We start from the raw sequence: 15,867 nt of genomic DNA on the forward strand, positions 1-15,867 counted from the left end.
TAATCCTTCCTCCCCAGATGGCTCTAAGGGTTGCAAAGTTATGGAGCAAGCAGCGAATGTCAACCAATTCTGGAGACTCTCTCAGGGATTTATTGCAGGACTTCTCCAGACCTATCCAGGCAGCGGAACCTCTGGTTCAAGATGTTAACCGTTCGCTCAATCAGAGCTCTGGTAGAGGTGTGACTCTCATTGTAGCGCTCCTCTGCATCTATGGTCGGGTTCCTAACAGGTGTCATGAGCCACGTGCTCAGGGGTACCCATTATGCCCAAGCAGCCAGCTTGGACTTGGTGGAAGAGAGAGGGGATTGAGGATTGGTGCAGGATAAAAGCATCATGACAACTGCCAGGAAATCGGGTACAGATCTGCATGATGCACTGCCTGTCATCACACACCAGCTGAATGTTGAGTGAGTGGAAGCCCTTTCTGTTGACGCATACTCCGCAGTTCTCAACATGGAGCATGCAGGGCTATGTGGGTGCAGTCAATTATGCCCTTTAAATAACACTGGTGCAATCTCTTTCCCGACTGTTACCACCGAGGATTTGTGGATGGATTTTAGAATGAACGAATGCAACGGTCACAACATTCAATTTGGCAGAATGGTCCTTAACCAGGCGCAGGAACCTAATTTAAGTATATTTTTTAGGGCTCCACTGCTTTCTGGCGGGATTCCTGGATGACTAACCCAAGTTAATATGGCATCCGGTGTAATTCTGGTATAGTGGCTACGGCAGCACACAATGTAAAATTCGGAAGTCTTGCGACAATTTTACAGCAGGAAAATGGGTTGAATTTCACCCCCCATGAGTTTGAGTCAGACATTGCTACAGAACTGAATCAACATTCGTAGATATAACCATTAATTCAAGGTACTTCAGTAATCTCATCATTAATTCTGCCTGATAAAAAGGTACATTTTGATTGGATGCTCATCTCACTAATTGATATTTCTGTCCCAAGCAGATGTTATGCATCAGTTAGAAAGAAAGACTTGGATTTATATAGCACCTTAGTGCATCACCCAGAAATATCTCAAAGTGCTTCATACACTTTGTAATGAATAACTGAGTTAACTATTATCTATTGGAAATTGAGGTCAATTGAAAAGAAAATCAGGCACAGTGTAAAACGGGCTGCCGATTCGTTACTGCCCGTTTTGCGCTATCACCGAAGACCAATTTCACCTCCTATTTATCTTACAAAACATCACTGCATCTGACTCCTCATGAGCAATTCCACAGAAGATCCACTTTTTCTAAATCATCATGCCCTCCAACTTCCAGTGAACAATGGAATGGGATATCAACTGGTAATATATTAGATTTTATGGAGAGTGGGCATTTCCTGTAAGTGCAACACTTACTTCCTGGAACACTTTCCTATCAGACTTTTTCCATCACACTTAAACTTGCCATTTCTAAGCTTAATTGTTATACTTACTTCTGATTGGCTCAATGGTCCCACATAACTGATGCCAACTGAGCCCTCCCAGCTCCCGACTTGTGATTCCTAAGTAGGTGGCCGAAGGCTTGTGAAAATTGAGCCTTTCACCCAAGGCAAACTCTCCCCACCTCCAACCCCACTCATGCCCTGGTGTCTTTGTCCTCCCTCCTTATTCCTTTCCACCACCTCACTGGTCCCACCTACCCCATCCAAGTGCTGGTGGCTCCCCTCCTCTCTGCTCACCGCTTCCTCCTACTGCCTATCCCCCATCCCACACCCAGAAATGGTGCATTGCCTCATTCACAGCCATGACTCTGGAACTGGCCTTAATGTCTTTAAAGCGTTTACCAAGATAGTAAAAACACAATAAGCACTTGAAAGAACTTGTTGCTATGCTCAGTATATTCTTTGTTGTATGTTGTGTCTGTCTATGGTTATGGTCTCCTAAGCATTGCTCATAAAAATACAATAGGTTGTCTAGATTTTATTTTTTGGCAGTAAACCCATGTCTCAGAAGCAAAGGAACTGTGCTTTGCACTTCTTTTCATCTGAAGTCTGGTTAAGTATAGTTAAAAGAGCCATTATTATACTGTTTTGCTTTAATACTTAATTATGAAAAGACATATTAATTTTGTATGTATTACTTAAAATTTCTCATTAGGATTTTCCTTTTCTTTGTGTCCCATCTCCAGATATATTCAAAATCTAGGGTGTGAAAACACATGTATATAAGTAAAACCATCTGTGTTACTGGCTACCTTATATATATAATAGCATTTAAGATTTGTCTCAATCAGCTTCCTGTTAAGTGACAGCTTTGATCTAGCTACTTCATCTTTATCACACCTACCAACACTGTATACATGAACAAAGAGTTGCCAATTTCCAAAAGTGAAGTGAGATGTTTGAGATAATAGTGAGGCCTTCCTCTTGCAAAATGCTGCATTACAAATGTACAGAAAATGCAAAAATAAACATTAGTGCAAAATTGTATTGAAGCACAAAAATAGAACATAATTTACAGAGTAAAATTAAAACAGGAACATTCTATAAAATTTAATTTTTAGTGCCACTTGTGAAACAGATATCATAATATGGTATGCCATGTAACCAGGAAATCAGAAGGTAAGCCGGTCCCATCGACCAATTTTCAGTCAGATGGAATTGATTTTAACTCTTCTGTGCACAGTAAGAGTGCTCCCTCACGTGGCCAACTTCAGTTCTTTCAACCAGAGGATAATAACAGCAAATTGGTAAATTGAGGGCAGGCTGGGTGTTGAATTTGCTTAATGATATTTCAAAAAATTGGGAGATAAACTGTTCACTATGAGAATTTTGTAACTGAAATTTAATAGGACAAAAACAGCTGGAGTAAACGATCATAGTAAGGAGAATTAACTAATTTGAGCACGAAAACTAAAAACTCCAAGGAACCCAGATATTTTGCCCAGAAGTTAGGAAATATGGTATTTGGAGGTTAAGTGCAATTAATTTCCACTTGTGTAACTCTCACAACATATCACTTGTCTAGGAGTGTGGAGGACCTATCCATTTCAAGTCTGGAGTGAGGGTGAATACCAGTCCAATAAACTGTATGGAGGTGATTTTCACCTACAGGTGGGAGTTTCATTAATGCATGCAGAAGGGGTGGGAGAGGACTCTGAGCTATTTTTGGCCCCTTGGGCATGCTGGATATGGAGTCCCCAGCTTGCCAATGTCACTGGTGGAGGCCAAACCCTCAGGTAAACCTGAAGGCGGGAGGGCATTTAAAAGGACTTTAATGATGCATTAACCCTATCAAAGGTCCTTCTTGTCATTTTCTTTTTTGCTGGCACTTAGGCTTTCATGCCTTTCTTCCAGATGCTGTTATTTAGTTTACCCTGAGCTCCCTTTCTTGGCACTAGAAGGTTTGCCACCAGAATTCCTTCAAGCTGATCTGCTCGGAGGAAAAGGGGACCAGCAGAAGGATGCCAGGCAGGTCAGGCTGCCCAAAAGCTGCACTGGGCCCCCCTGCCCACTTTCACTCATATCCGCAACTGAATCCTAACATTTGCAGAGGGGGTAATAAACCTCACTTTGGCAGACGTTGTTAGTGGAGGCTTCTCTCTCCAATGACGGCTGCGTCATAAGATAGGAACATAGGAACAGGAGTAGGCCATTCAGCCCCTCGTGCCTGCTCGGCCATTTGATAAGATCATGGCTGATCTGTGATCTAACTCCATATACCTGCCTTTGGCCCATATCCCTTAATACCTTTGGTTGCCAAAAAGCTATCTATCTCACATTTAAATTTAGCAATTGAGCTAGTATCAATTGCCGTTTGCGGAAGAGAGTTCCAAACTTCTACCACCCTTTGTGTGTAGAAATGTTTTCTAATCTTGCTCCTGAAAGGTCTGGCTCTAATTTTTAGACTGTGCCCCCTACTCCTAGATTCCCCAACCAGCGGAAATAGTTTCTCTCTATCCACCCTATCCATTCTCCTTAATATCTTATAAACTTCGATCAGATCACCCCTCAACCTTCTAAACTCTAGAGAATACAACCCCAATTTGTGTAATCTCTCCTCGTAACTTAACCCTTGAAGTCCGGGTATCATTCTAGTAAACCTACGCTGCACTCCCTCCAAGGCCAATATGTCCTTCCGAAGGTGCGGTGCCCAGAACTGCTCACAGTAATCCAGGTGCGGTCTAACCAGGGTTTTGTATAGCTGCAGCATAACTTCTGCCCCCTTGTACTCCAGTCCTCTGGATATAAAGGCCAGCATTCCATTAGCCTTATTGATTATTTTCTGCACCTGGTGGCATCACAATGAAGTGTGAATGCCTGTCTAACCATCATGCTTTACATGGTATTGTATGAAAGAAGACATGCCAGGCTTCTCAGGCGCCAGCGTTGCTTGTTTGGCTCGGCTATCAAGATGCCACTAACCTATTTGCCTGGGCTCTGGAAAACTCACCTGGGAATGACTGTGATAACCTGCCTTCTCAGAGTCTGGATCAACAGAGGGGAGGATACCGAGCTCTGCCATCTGCCGAAATGATACCAGCACTGACCATGCAAATGTGCAGGCACGGTAATGTAAAACTTTGGTCTGAAACTTGGTCAGGCCTTCTTGCATGCATGCTGCAGTGCTGATCCATAGGTGGTACAGAGGAAAACCATCCTCACAAGCATCTGATGCAGCACCACCTACCTCTGCTTGAGTAGCCATCAAAGAGGCCGAGTGCTGGGCTGGACTGTTGCTTGTCTACAGACTCATGCTAGCATCTAGGGGCCCCTTTCCCTCCATCCTAGTTTGCCACTTCATAAGCTCATGCTTGTGAGTTGAGATGCCTTTTTATGCCTCCCAGGAGCTCTCTCAAATGTTATCCCCCCCTCCTTATGACACTACCTTTTATTGGTCCCCAGCTCTTTAAAATTTGACTTACACGCAAATTGTGTCTCCTACCAGTGGTGTCATTCCTAGACTCTGCAGAGTTTACAGCTGGAGTTGTGATCATTATGCAAATAATGTTTGACATGGAAATTGTGTGCTAGTTGCACTTGGGATTCTGATGGGTCTTAAAGCAGAGCAAACTAGAAAAGAACTGTTTTACACCTGGAAATGAAAATCATTCCCAATATCTCATTTAGCAATCAAAATCTAAACAGTATGTATCGGTGAAAGTGCAAGTGTTACTTCTAACCTGATGGCTTTACAGGTATCCTCTAAAGTCACAGGTTTGAAATTAGCACACATATTGCTTCTGCTCTCATCTTTTTTGGAGGGGCTTTTACCTGGCAGCTGTCCTCTGCTTGTTAAGAGAGTATAGTCAAAAGAGAAGATACCCAATAGCTGGGCCACAGATTTACAGTGACCAAATATGTCAAATTCTGTTTTTATTGCATGGGATTCTGGGATTTTTACTAATGTTTTGGAATATAATTTTACAATTTTTCCATTTTTCTGTGAAAGCTGTAAGTCTATGGCCAGACCAATAGCTATAGTTCTGCATATATGCATCTAATATTTCTCCAGCTATACACAGTGAGGCCTGCCTGCATTCACGTTACAGTAGGGCCAGCGATTACTATAACCAACGTAAAAACTTATATTAAGGGCGGATGCTTCAGGCTTACACCTGCACCCGGTGTTCATATTTCTTACAGTACAAGGCATTAATTAAGGCAAATTGGGTAATAGCTTGCATCTCAAGGGCACTGAATTAGATGTCAGAAGTTATACTGTACTGATGTTGCACAGATCAATGGGGAGGCCAATTCTGGAGTAACTTTACCTCAGAAAAGAGATTGATGAATTAGAAATAGCTCAGAAAAGAGTGAAAAGGAAAATTCCTGGCCTCAAGGAACTAAATTATGAAGAAAAGCTCAAGTGACTGAACTTATTTTTCACAGATAAAGGAAAATAGGGAAACACGATACAGAATTTCAAAATAACAAAAGGTATAGGCATGGTGGAACTAAAAGAAACTGTTACTTTGGACAATGGATATAGGGATAGAGGACACAAGTATAAAGTTCACAAGCCTCAAGAAAAATCAGAGATTAGGAAAAACTTTTCTCCTACAGGATAGCAGTAGATGATTCAGGGCCAATTGACACCGATAATAAGGAGCTGGAACAATATCTGTTGAAAAGCAGGGTTTATTTTTTTATAAGGTGATTGGGGAAGGAAATTAGTGTTCTCTAAAGCAGGTGAACAACAGGTGGTGTGGGACAAAAATCCATTTTAGCATAAGCATACATGGATTCTGGATGGTCCAGACTCAGTCAGCTGAAAGGCCTGTCCATACTTTCTTACTTTTTAGATCGTGTAGGGTTGGTCAGTGATGAAAACCTTCTCTCATTCCCCATTCTGATAGACACAAAAGAGATAAAGTCTGAGTAATAGTTTCTTTGGCTAAAGTAATGCTGCAAGAATTATTCTTTCGCATCGTAATTAGCAATAAGGAGAATAAAACCATAGAAGTTTATAGCACAGAAAGAGGCCAATTGGCCCATCATGGTCTATGTGGCTCTTTGCTAGATCAATCCAAAACAACCTAAAACAAATCCCATTGCCCCATGCTTTTCATAGCCCTGTATTTTCCTCTGCATCCAATATTTATCTAGTTTTCCCTTAAGTGATGTAATGGTCTCTGTTTAACTATTCCCAGTGACAAAGCATTCCATACTCTAACAATCTTCTGTCCAAACAAATTTCTCCCAATTCTCTCCTCACTCTTTTATTTGCAATTTTAAATTAATGACCTTTCATCACTGACTTCCTACCCAGAGGAAAAAGTCTTTCCCTATTCACTCTATCAAAACACTTCATAATTTTAAAAACCTCTATTAAATCTTCTCTTAGCTGTCTCTGCTCCAGTAAAAATAGTTCCAGTATCTCAGATCTCTCTTCATAATTAATAGTTTCCCATCCCTGGCGTCATTCTAGTGAATCTACACTGTACGCTGTCTATGGCTTCATTGTTCTTTCTATAAAGGGGTACCTATATTTATAAAATCAAAAACACTTTTGGCCTTTTTCAGGGCTTTATCTACTTGCATACACACATCCAGAGGATTTTGTGTTTGAATCCCTACGGGTCTCTATCTTCAGTATCATAGAATCATAGAAACTTTATGGCACAGAAGGAGGCAACTTGGCCCATCGTGTCCGCGCCGGCCAAAGATGAGCCACCCAGCCTACTCCCACTTCCCAGCACTTGGTTTGTAGCTATGTAGGTTACGGCACTTCAAGTGCATATCCAGGTACTTTTTAAATGAGCTGGGGGTTTCTGCCTCTACCACCCTTTCAGGCAGTGAGTTCCAGACCCCCACCACCCTCTGGGTGAAAACATTTTTCCTCAGCTCCCCTCTAATCCTTCTACCAATTACTTTAAATCTACGCCCCCTGGTTATTGACCTCTCTGCTAAGGGAAATAGATCCTTCCTATCCACTCTATCTAGGCCCTTCATAATTTTGTACACCTCAATTAAATCACCACTCAGCCTCCTCTGTTCCAAGGAAAACAACCCCAACCTATCCAATCTTTCCTCATAGCTAAAATTCTCCAGTCCTGGCAACAACCTCGCAAATCTCCTCTGTACCCTCTCTAGTGCAATCACACCTTTCCTGTAATGTGGTGACCAGAACTGTACACAATACTCAAGCTGTGGCCTAACTAGTGTTTTATACAGTTCCAGCAGAACCTCCCTGCTCTTATATTCTATGCCTCGGCTAATAAAGGAAAGTATTCCATATGCCTTCTTAACCACCTTATCTACCATATCCTTTAATTGAATAGCAGGAGGCAAAGCCTGTTATTCCTTAAATCAGTATCTTCTCAGCAAAGTATTTTGAATAAGGCAAAGAAATCTACCTAAGCAGTTCACTACCTTCTGAAAAATTATAGAGACCATTTACCAATGAAGTGTCCACAAGGCTCATGCTGAGGAAGTCAGCCATGGAGTTTTGACTATTAGATGATGGGGTTAATGTAATAACAAGTGAAGAGAGCAAGAATAAAGCAGTCACCATTGTATCAGATTGGCTTTGCTCAGGTGGATTACAAAGTCTTTCATCCCTTGGATGACTACACTGAAGCCTTCAGCACATTTAATGGAATCTGGAAACAATGTAGAGAAGGTTTCTTTCTTACTAAGATTTTGATTGGACCCCAATAAGAAACTCAATCAATACATATGGGGGTATATTTTCATCTTCACCTGGATGGTAATCTGGTGGAGTGTATCGCCTGCTCATTATAGAACTCACCCAGCTTTCATTCCATTGTCCCAAAACAGCTCAACTCCCTCTAGTCCGGCTTCCGTCCTTTTCACAGCACCAAAATGGCCAGAGTCAAAATCACAAATGACATCCTCTATGACCTTGACCATGGTACATTATCCTTCCTTATACTCCACAATCTTTTTGCAGCTTTTGATATGATTAATCACACCAGCCCATTCCAACTTACCTCATGTAGCTCAGTAGCACTGTCCTTGCATGGTTCCATTTAGATCTATCTGAACACAGCCAGTACATCCCTAGCAATAGTTTCTCTTGTCTGGTCCCCTCCCTAAACCAGACTGCTGCAATGTGGAAACCTGAACAGAGATGAGGTCAAATTCCATTCCAAAGAGAATTGGCTTTGGACAATGCTTTCCAGGAGCTGACAACTGTGTTGACTTGGAGTCTGAGGAACAGAACTTAGGGTGATGAGTTTAATTAGACATTTCTCATTTGTGAAGTCTGTCAGGTTCTGACTGAGGGGAAAGGGAGATATGGTCATACTTCTTCAGTTTAGACATGTCAATGTCAACCATCCAGAAATGTATTCTTTTGCACTTTGGGAGACAGTACTGAATTCTGACCTATATGCACTAATGCACTAACAAAACATGATGACAACATTACATTTCAACAGCCACCAAAGGCATGAATATGGATAGTCTTCTTACACTTAAAGCAGACCTCGAAAGTCAGAACGTACATAAATAAAATTATATGCCATTTGCTTATCCACTTGCTCAGATGCTGCTCTCAAAGACTTCCTCTCCCTTTTTTCTCACTCCAAATGTAGTAAATAACATCAGATAGTCAGTATATGTACTAAGATGTTACAAAAGAGTGAAGTATTTGACCTAAAGAGGCTACAGAAAGAACGTAAAACTGTTAGCACATGTGATGATATGGTAATGTAAGGAGTATATTGTCAGGCCTGGGGCAGCTACTGAACAAAAGAATGTGAAACTTGTTTGTTTCCATATGTGAAACAGTATACCTGTTACTTTTAAGTCTTATCCTACTGCTGTATGCAGAATGGAGCCTGCTGTATTAGGCTGTTAATCTGAAACTGTTTTCTTATAAATTGTTTTTGTCCTAAAAATTTTCCATAAAACTGGAGTTAAATATAGGGAAAATATTTAAGCCTAAATATTTAAGACTAAAAATGGACAGGGAGTTATTTTGTGAAAAGGCTGTCTCTCCACTAATAGAGTAGTATAACTGTGACTACTGCATTGCTAGCAGAAAAAGCAATGAAAATAGCTGTGCTTGGGTTCCTCCTACACAACACGAGAAAAGACAGTCGAACAGCCCAGTCAAGAAACTCCCTTAAAAATAAACAGGCCTCAGTTTTAAGGATTTACCTTATTTATGGCATATGGAGAATAAAGGGAAAGAAAATGTAGTTAGCATATTTATTTTACGGTACATATAAATTAAAGGTATTAAGAGCAAAGTAAATATATTTCCAAAAGTAGAAGTTTATTGCAGTATATCTGTTTGTGGATTGGACTTATCATAATTGTGATTAATAATATGGATCATAATTTGGGACTGACTGTGGTCATTGCAAACCACAGATGTTCAAATTAGTAAGTGACCATAAAACCCAAAGTAAAATTATACTATGATTATTATTACCAGCAATTATACTACTTAAGACTAAGTTCAATAGGGTCAAGTATTAATCATTCACCTCTACTGTACTGAAATCTTGTAAAAGGAAAACTCTACAGGGTAGATTTTTCTCTGTTTTCACACTGATTTTATGTGTAAAACTGAGGAAAGTGCAGCAGAGGGGTTGCACTTAATTCCCTGTTCTTAGTCTTGTCAAAACTAGTTTGCAGCATGAAAATGATTAAGCAATGAGTGTGCAACATGCAACACTCAATTTTCTGCCCCAGATTACTGCCCTCAAAACAATGCCACTATAAAAGTGACTTTATAGACCTCCAGAAGTGCTAGCTAACCTGAAGTGCTGCACAGTGCCCATTTTGGAACTTTTGCTTCATAAAGCTGTTTGCTGTGAACGTTTATTGACTTGAAGATCTCTAAGCCAGAACTTAGGGAGGTGCTAGAATGTTGGTGAAGGGTTTGAAATCATGATTTTGATATTTCTGGAGCCATTGTTCCAGTGCCAATGATGCCCTTTATCCTAGGTATTCCTCCTTACATCTGTTTTCAGGAGGAAGATGAGGATGGCCTGGAAGGAAGCACTGAGACTGATGAATCATATTCATTTATTTGGTGCCTTATCAAGTTTATTCCATCTAACAGAAGATGTATAATTTTTACCATCATTTTACACAATCTATTTAATCTCTGGATTGAGATGAATAACAAATAAGCTAAAATTTCCAAAAAGACAAAGCTATATGAAAAGACAAAACGAAATGCCCACAAAGTATCTGATCATCTGTACTTGCTGCACAGTTATCCATGTAACCTATAATCCTGTTCTTAAGCAGATATTCAGTAAAGAAAGAACTTGCATTCAAATAATGCTTATCACCACCTCAGGACATCCCAAAGCGCTTTACAGCCAATGAAGTGTTTTTTGAAGTGTAGTCACTGATGTAATTTAGGGAAAGGTGGCAACCAATTTGTGCACAGCAAGGTCCCAGAAACAGCAATAAAATAAATGACCAGATCTTCTGTGTTTAGATGTTTGTTGAAGGATAAATGTTGGCCATGGCACTATTCTTCAAATAGTGCTGTGGGATCTTTTATGTCCACCTGAGAAGGCAGACGGTGGGGGGGGGCCTCAGTTTAACATCTCAGTGAAAGACGACACCTCTGACAATGCAGCACTCCCTCATTACTGCACTGAAATGCCAGCCTAGATTACGTGCTCAAGTCTCTAGGGTTGGACTTGAACTCACAACCTTTTGACGCAGAGGCGAGTGTGCTACCACTGAGCTAATGTTGACACCTTTCTTTCGTCTTATTCAATCATCAATGTTTTAAAGGAATCAATTGTAACAACATTAACTACTACAATTGGGAATCTGTTCAACATATTTACTTCTATTTGTGGAGGGGGTCTGTTGTTCTCATCTGTAGTTTCACTTGCGGCTTATTAATATTGCACTCAAATCCTCCAGTTCTGCAATCACAGTTTAATTAGCTAATATACATTTCATAATTGCTCGCCCTTCAGTGTTATAAAGACTTAGACCATGTCTCCTCTCAATCTTCTTTCCCCAATAAAAAAAATGTCAGTTGCTTTTCCTAATTTATATACCCGAAGTACTGGAATCAAGCTAGCTGCTCTACTCTGAAATCTTTTAAAGGTGCAGACCCTAAAACGGAACAAAATATTCAAAATATGGCCTAAATCAGAGCAAGGCCACATTTAGAATATTTTGTTTAGTTTGATGTAGCTCTTAACTCCATAATAATTGAAGAGTTTTTATGGAGTTAAGAGCTACATTAAAACAATCTGTTTTATCTTTTGCACACATCACTTCTATGATGTGCTTTGAGGCAATCACTACTGATGCATTTGCATTGCAGTTACCAGTCTCAGGCCAGTAGCTGTAGTGCATGTTCCAGACAGGCAGAACCCTGTTTACATTGCTTGGCTCCTGTCTGGCTGAAACTTTAACTGTACTTTTTAGGATACATGCATGAGCAGAGCTCTCATACAAAAGCTAGAAATTTAAATGTTTGAAGAGCCATGGATGGGAGAATCCTCATCCCCTGGTAAGGTCAGGTAGGCTAACAAGGCATCCAGTGGATCCAATGAACCCCCTGAGCACTTTGCAAACCAGGTGTGACACCACACTTGATTTACATTCAAGGCAATGCCAAACCAAAGTGGTGTTAAACTACGCCCCACAGAGCATCTCACTCCTCTTTGCTCCAGAGTCCTGTTAAGCCCCAACTCTGAATTTACTGTGCTACCTATTGTCGATGCGAAGCTGAAATAATTTTGCACAGACATAAACTTGCAGTGTAAATGCATCACGAAAATGGAATGATTAAATTACTGGTTGAAACAAATTATTGTTGAAAAATTCAACTCAATCTTAAGCGGCTCAACTGTCAGTATTTCACCATCTTGGGAAAGGATTCTATGAGTATGTACAGCACATCATTTCATCAAACATCTCAGTGTTTCAAAACATAAATTCTGGGTTTAAAAGTTTCACTAGAACAGTTGCTCAGTTTGTCCTAACTTTAATCAATTCTGGTACTGTGGAGCTATTCCTATTTTATGCAACTACTTTTGTCCATTTTGAACTTTTCTATATATATGAATTTCACTAAATATAAGAAAATATTAAAACAGGAACTCATTATAAACCCCTCTTCTGGTCCAAATAGTCTGATGACTCCCTCACCTATTTTGGGCAACTTAGTTGAGAGTGGATGAAGGAATCAAAAAGCAGGGATCTTCCTCCAACACGTAACAATGCAGCTACAGCCATACAGAAAGATAAATTTTGTGCACAAGGTAGAGTTGCCAACTCTGATTGGAGGTTTGATCAGCTGATAGATCACACGATGTTTAATCACATGACATCTGATTGCATGATGTTTGCCCATAATTTGCAAATATTACTGCCTTTAACTTATAAAGGTTGGGTCCTCTGTAGTTGAGTATCTGCTTGCAATTTCACATCACCAGCTATCGTCCTGGACTCTACTTTTCTCCTGGGTTGCTAACAGCAGTGCCCGGGAGATTAATTTTGCATTCTTGGAGACTTCCAGAGAATCCAGGAGGGTTAACAACCCAAACTGTATCCTCTCTAAACCCTGAATATCCTTCCTATAATGTGGAGCCCAATATTGTACACTGCACTCTAACTGGAGTCTTAAGGTTTTTTATAGGCTCATCATTACCTCTTGGCTTTTATATTTTATACCCCGAGATCTAGACTTCTATTAGTTTTTTTTCACAGCCTTATCAACGTGAGGTGCTTTAATGTTTTGTGAACCTGTACCCCAAATCCCTCTGCTCTTCCACAGCACCAAGCGTACTTCATTCAAAGTATAATTACAGCTATTATTTCTTTTACCAAAATGCAACACCTCACACTTACTAACATTGGATTCCATCTGCCACTTCTTAGCCCATTCCCTCTTCTTATCGATATCCCTTTGCAGTTTCCTTTGGTCTTCTAAAGAATTAATTACACCTCCAGTTTTGGTACCATTTATAAATTTCGACACCACTTCCTCTCGGCCTATAGGTTAGAAACAGCTTGCTTTGTGAACTCTGCTCAGAGCTGATTGTGTTGGCCATAGTATGCTTATACTTCAAATGCTGCATCTATAGCAGTAGGATGACTTGGTGAATTTTATGCTGTTTTGAATGAAATTTAAATTCATAGTAGATCAAGTGGGGAAGGAAATACACAGTTGCTAACAGCAGTGCCTGGGAAATTCATCTTCCATTACAGGAAACTCCCGGACAATCTGGGACTGTTGGCAATCCTAGCTCGAGGTGAGGGGAGTGGGGACTTGCAAAATGGAAAACTTTTCCCCCAAATTTTGTAACCAGTGTCAGCATTAAGCACTTCCAGGTAAGCTTCAATACAGGAAAACTCCCTCTACTCTGCCAACAATATTCCTTAATTCCATCCTCAGACAAGTAATCTCTATTCATAGAATCATGCAGCACAGAGGGAGGCCATTCGGCCCATCGTGCCCGTGCCGGCTCTTTGAGAGAACTATCCAATTAGTTCCACTACCCTGCTCTTTCCCCATTACCCTGCAAATTTTTCCTTTTCAAGTACATATCCAATTGCCTTTTGAAAGTTACTATTGAATTTGCTTCTACCACCCTTTCAGATCATAACAATTCACTGCATAAAAAAATTCCCATCTTCCCTCTGGTTCTTTTGCCAGTTATCCTAAATCTGTGTCCTCTGGTTACCAACCTTCACTATAACCATCCCTGCCTATATACAGACCAAGAATATTTAGGATAGATGTTCTATGAAAATCTGTAAGGAATATACCAGTATCTGCTATGTTTAATATGACAGTCACTGTATGTGAAACATTTTGATATGTTTGTGATAAGGTACAAAATAAAAAGCGAGTCCTTCTTGATATCCTACTGTAAACACTTCTCTAAACAGTGGTTTTTGATCCAGTGGATTAAATCAGTTTCTTATGTGCTACAAAAATCAAATGTTTATCATGCAGGTTGCCTCTTACAAAATGTTAGCCCTAAATGTATCCTTAGAAGTATAAATATATACAATGATCTTTATTGATTTACCCTCTCCATTAAGGGTTAGCCAGTAGAATTTCAACTGCAGTCTTCACCTTGTAGTCAAGCTGTATTAGTACAGAACCATGGTCCTTCTTCCACGAGTTAAGTGGACTTTTACGGCCCACTCCTGATTACCAGTGCCCTCTGCTGGAAGTCTACTCGTTAAACTGACAGGTGAGAAAAGGATTAGGTTTGCTATCAGAAGTCCCCACAGTCAAATAGTCTGCCAGTACTCACTGATTAGGCTCACACAAGAAGGACAGCCAGTCGGGCGAGATACCATAGAGTGAATTCTGCTCTTCTCTGACCTCTCCCGGAGTCATTAGGAGTGAAATTCATGTTGGGCGGCAGCGCAAAATAGGCGATAGCGAATCGGCAGGCCATTTTACACATCTCCTGATTTTCTTTTCCATTAACTTCGATGGAAAAGAAAATTGGGCAGAGCTTAAAACGAGATGCCGATTCGTTAACTCCTGTTTTGCTTTACTGCCCAACACGACTTTCACTCCCAATGACTCCAGGAGAGGGAAATTGTATTACAGTTCATATTGATAAATAAAAAAGACAACATTTATATTAACCTTTTCGAGTCGAGAAACTTTCATCAAACAACCTTCAGGAACTCAGACTAGGAGGCACTTGTAGTACTAGACATTATTGGTCACATTTTTTAGTGGTGATATTAGCTTGGATTTTCACATATTTGAATCATTACAAAGTAAGTTTACAATATTAGTTTTTGCATTCAAAAGAAGTTTTTCACATGTAGGATATTAAATATTTAACTAATAAAATACACTTTCAAAAGCTGCATCAATAAGTACTTTGGGGAAAAAGGTTTAATTTTGTATAGTAAGTCAATACTGTCCTGCACATTCACTACCATTCATTTTCCACTCTCGTGCGAACATATTTCATACTATCATAGTAGGTACAGCACAGGAGGGGGCCATTTCAGCCCATCATGCCTATGTTGACTCTTTGAAAGAGTTTTCCAATTAGTCCCATTCCCCTGCTCTTACCCCATAGCCCTGTAAATCGTTTCTCTTCAAGTATTTATCTAATTCCCTTGTGAAAGTTATTATTCAATCTGCTTCCACTACCCTTTCAGGCAGTGCATTCCAGATCATTACAACTCGCTGCGTAAAAAAATGTTTCCTCATGTCGCCTCTGGCTCTTTTGCTGATCACCTTAAATCTGTGTCCACTGGTTACTGGCCCTTCTGCTACTGGAAACAGTTTCTCCTTATTTACTCTATCAAAACCATTCATGATTTTGAATACCTCTATCAAATCTCCCCTTAACCTTCTCTGTTCCAAGGAGAGCAACCCCAACTTCTCCAGTCTCCCCACATAACTGAAGTCCCTCATCCCTGGCACCATTCTAGTAAATCTCTTCTGCACCCTCTCTAAGGCCTTGACATCC

General features: G+C 40.3%; 1 protein-coding gene across 2 annotated transcripts in view; it reads right to left on the reverse strand.

The window, feature by feature from the left end:
* jazf1b (JAZF zinc finger 1b) overlaps positions 1 to 15,867 on the reverse strand; it is a 320,840-nt gene that overhangs the window by 181,167 nt on the left and 123,806 nt on the right. The window lies entirely within an intron of this gene.

Source organism: Heptranchias perlo, chromosome 2 (genome assembly GCF_035084215.1).
Source record: "Heptranchias perlo isolate sHepPer1 chromosome 2, sHepPer1.hap1, whole genome shotgun sequence".
NCBI classification, from domain to species: Eukaryota; Metazoa; Chordata; class Chondrichthyes; order Hexanchiformes; family Hexanchidae; genus Heptranchias; species Heptranchias perlo.